Raw genomic sequence first — 4,772 nt, 5'->3', positions numbered from 1 at the left:
TTCAAATGGTAAACTTCTGAATACAATGCAGTCATGCTGGCATTGAACAAAGCTGATCAGTATGTGAAATGTCACTGTCACATATTATATTGAGACTGTACCTGCACTTGACTTAGTCTAATGGTAAAAATTTAGTACTCAGACACCAGACCTGTGTCAGTGGCAGGCGTTCGTGATGACTGGCACAGTATTTCTGCAGGGCCAAGTCTGATCGTTCTACCTGTAGTTTGAAGTTGTAACAAATATTCACCAGACTTTCACATTCCTCACATACAAGTGTTGGAAGACCATCACCGGGCTGGATCTAGAAAACAGTAAAGCAACACACATTCTTGGCACAAATCTCTCACACATTTCCCCATTCACTCACACACAGCAAAATGGGGATAATTTTATGAACAAAATTTACCAATAAAAAAAAGAACAATGCTGTGTTCCCATCTGAAGGTGATCTCATTTTTACATAACTGTTTCTTGGCTATTTTATGATGCCATATCAATTGCCCAGGTTAGCAAAGAATGAGAGATGAATATTGTAAACTATGATGTGTGATGGATGTGGAAGTAACCGTAGCTTATTTTAAGGTACTATCGTTGGATCTGCCTAGAGGAACTGCGGAAAAGAACAAGGCCTCAGTGATAACAGAAAGCCCAGACCAGAACTTCTGAATCCAAGTCACATGTGACATCTTTACTCCAACCTGCGGAATAAGTTCAGTTCAAACATCAACTTTAAGGTCTACATTTTTTGTTGCATATTACCTTTATGGATTTTACTTGTAAATGTAAACAAACATGCAAATCTACTTAACCTACTAAAAGTTCAATAAACACAATTTCCAATCCAAACCCTGTCTGTAGTCACTCATACACATGAATATGCAAATTATATGGGGCAAAGGGAAAACTACATAGGCAGTGTTGGACCTCAAGGCACTGCAAAATATGACAGAATTTGTGGCCATTTTTAATTGTTTTTCAGACACTATTGACCGAGAAAGACACAGGTACATGGAGCATTTCTATGCGGGCTTCAAGTCTCAGCCAGGTGGCCTGCCAGGGAAAATCTGGTAAAGCTGGGAACCGGACCTGGGACCTCTGACCACTAGATCACAGAGGGCGTCCATGAATATAAAATCTGATCCTTTAACAACTGTAGTGATGTGCATGAATATATTAAAATATTTATAAATTATTATAAGTAGTTTATTTATAAGTATGGTTTAAAATGACTTTGTTAAAATTTAAAACCAATTTTGTTTGTGTCCTTTATACTGCCTCTCTTTAAAGGAAGTTGAGTGTCTACCAGCTTGTGGTTCCACTGTTTGATGAATATGGCTTTTTACTGTCTTCCTGTTGTTCAGGACTAATAAATGGCTACCAGTCACACCTTATGTATTTTTAAAACACTTACCTTCACAGTATGTAAAAATCTTCTTATTTTTGTCAATAAACTACTCCCTTCTGTCAGTTTTGTTGATGGTGTCTTTATTTCCTCCAAACAAAGTCGGCAGATTTCATGCAAATTTACAGCCATGGTTCAATAACGTTGAAATGCTGAAATTATAATAAAAGGGAACAGCTAGAACGAAGAGCAGTACTTGCTTAAAAATTAGTTAACTCCTGCACATATAACTTTCCATCATTTAAATTTGAAAGATGGTCCACATGTTGGGGCTGCAAGTATTTAAATTTGGACTAAATACACATTAAAAAGGTAAAAATTTTAGACATCACATCCACATTCTAAGGCTGAAAACCCACTGATGCAACTAGTCGCGGGTAGCTAGCCGCTCTTTGTTGCGCGCGTCCGTTAGTTGTACATATTAGGCGTGCGACAGCTCTGCCGCCTGTGTGCTGCGTTCCAAAACTTAACCGCGCGTGGCTTGTCGCATAAATGGGTTTTCAGCCTAAGCTCCTCAACAAGAATCAACACGGGATGAGGAGCTTATACATATGTGTGATTATTGGTGGCAATTATTCTGATATGAATTTGATTTGTTTCATTCTGGTCCATCACACTAACAATTATAAATACAAACCACTCCGTCCAATGTGACATATAACTTTTTACTACATGAAAACTTATCTCCCTTACATGTTTCGGTCCTTACAGACCATTTTCAGAGAGAACAACATTATGAACTGGAAACTACCATCACAATAGGTGTTTTGATTTAAAATACATACTTATATTCTATAATGCACAGTAAGCATAAAGTCGAACATTTCACAATCACAGCAGCTTCCTGGTATTGTAAAGTTTTTAAAGTTTCTAGATGTTAATTTAAAAAACCTTTATTGTCACTAGTTAAAATTTTTTAAACCACGCAGGTTCGTGTCCATACTCCTATTGTCCTTTTTGTATGGGGCAGATTTTGTGCCACCTGTCTGCCCCATACAAGGAGGACAATAGGAGTATGGACACAAACCTACATGGTTTAAAAAAATTTAACTAGTGACAATAAAGGTTTTTTTAAATTAACATCTAGAAACTTTAAAAACTTTACAATACCAGGAAGCTGCTGTGATTGTGAAATGTTCGACTTTATGCGTACTGTGCATTATAGAATACAAGTGTATGTATTTTAAATCAAAACACCTATTGTGATAGTAGTTTCCAGTTCGTAATGTTGTTCCCTCTGAAGATGGTCCGTAAGGACCGAAACATGTAAGGGAGATAAGTTTTCATGTAGTAAAAACTTATGTCACATTGGACGGAGTGGTTTGTATTTATAGTTCTGATATGAGTTTGAACATGCTGGGCTGAAAATCATAAAAGTATTTCTAGAGATGTGCAATGTTAACGATACAATCATTCGTTAGTAAAACCAACTCATTTTTTGTAAATACTCCACTAATAATATCCCAGAAGACTGTTTTCTTCATAATCACCGCCGTGAAAACTTCAAATCTTACAATAAAAGTGTATTTGAATAAATCAAAATGGTTATTCCATAGATAAGTACCAACATCTTTTAACAAGACACATACTTTGACTGTAAATGCCAGTGTTCAAAATATTATTCCAAAGTTCAATCAAGGTAAAGAATCATAACCTAGAAGACAAAAAAGTGCCCTCACCTTAAGGATAAATTATAACACTTAACAATTAAGTGAACCACGTACTGGACGTCCTTATAATTTCACACGGACGTATGAAAATGTTTCATCATTACTGATAATATAAATTATTTTCATTTAATATTATCAACGATATCTCTAGCTTGATCAAACCCAATTTCTAATCCAAAGCATAACATAATCTTCTGTCATCTGCGGTCATCTGTGACCTGAGGTACTAATCATCTATATTTAGTAATCGGTGCATACACATGTGCACATGTGGTAGTGACCATTTAAGGTCTATTTACACACATCCGTGACGTGTCAGTTCGGTGAAATTTCATCCGTGTCAGTGATGATTCATATCGTTTCTTTGAACTTGACGAACGCATCCATACATCTCCGGTGCAGAGCCGCATTGTAGGTGTCACGATTGGTGCAGTATCCGTTCCGTGGCATTGTGTATCGTTGCAAACGATATTTTTCCTCTTTCACGGACCCGTTGTGGTGTGGAGTGTGTGCATATTTGTGAAGAAAAATGAATGACGAACAACTTCTTGAACTGGTTCGCAGTTACCCTGTTATCGCAGCCAAAGTACGTGGACAGCAGTTTCAAAACTGATATTTGGAATACGATAGGAAAAGAAATGAAAGCAGTGTTATAGCCTTTCTCCAGCGGGTGTCTTGATGTTTTAAATGAACTTGTTTTGCTCAGCAATATGTTAAAACAATTTTCAGACATTCTGAAATATCCAAAAAATTTCATCTCATCAATTTGTTCATTATACAGAGTATACAGAGTTCTCCATCACGTTATCTATTCACCCATGCCTCGTGTACCCACTTCCGTTTTCACCTCGCGCTGTTCCTCTTCATCCAGAATTACTGCAGTTACTGTCAATTCAATGTCCGTAAACTTTGTCATCTCGAAAATCACTGACTTCGAACTACTGAAATGAAACTGATAGGGCCCTTGTCCACGACAAGAATTTTCGCCGTCCGCCGTTCCGATAGATTTACCACGTTGGTAGTGATGCATTCTTTCATATGAGACTCTGTCCACGAGCAAATCTACCGGTCCGGCTGCCGGATGCAGCATCGGTTTCCCAATGTACTTCATTGTTTCATTGTCCATTTATTTTCCATATATATCCCTACAAGTTAAAAAACCAGGATGTGGAAATTGTCCTTTGAATACAGATATCAATATGCATATACAAGATCAAAATCATATACATCAATCAATAAACATAAATAATAATGTAAGGTAAAAGAATCTAATAAAAATAAACATACATTAAGAATAACTTACTCACGTTATTAATCCCACTTGGCTTTAACAAGCCAAGGGATAATAAAACAAGTCAAATACATATACATACATGTGTGTTACAAGATACAAAACAAAACAAGCAAGACAGGATTATGCCACATGCAATAATACCATAATTAAAATACAAAATTTATAATAGACTGACATAATATCAATCATAACTTTTAAAATACCACAAATTTAGGTAACAATCAACAAACCACAGACATATATGTACTCATCCACATAAATTACTACAAGGAAATGCTATCCTTCGATCTGCAACATTCAAAATATTCATCCAAAGTATAAAATGAATGAGAAATCAAGAAATCCTTCAAAGCAATTTTAAAATCTTTACAATTAGTGAACAACTGCTTTAGATATAAGGGTA

General features: G+C 36.1%; 1 long non-coding RNA gene across 1 annotated transcript; it reads left to right on the top strand.

Moving 5' to 3' along the window:
- The first annotated feature begins 312 nt into the window (after positions 1-312).
- LOC117282831 lies at positions 313-1,474 on the top strand. The gene is made up of 2 exons (XR_004513732.1): positions 313-737; positions 983-1,474. It is a non-coding gene; the product is annotated as an uncharacterized LOC117282831 (long non-coding RNA).
- Positions 1,475-4,772: the final 3,298 nt, after the last annotated feature.

Source organism: Cryptotermes secundus, unplaced genomic scaffold (genome assembly GCF_002891405.2).
Source record: "Cryptotermes secundus unplaced genomic scaffold, Csec_1.0 scaffold188, whole genome shotgun sequence".
In the NCBI taxonomy this organism is placed as follows: Eukaryota; Metazoa; Arthropoda; class Insecta; order Blattodea; family Kalotermitidae; genus Cryptotermes; species Cryptotermes secundus.
This window is presented reverse-complemented; position numbering and strand designations above follow the sequence as displayed.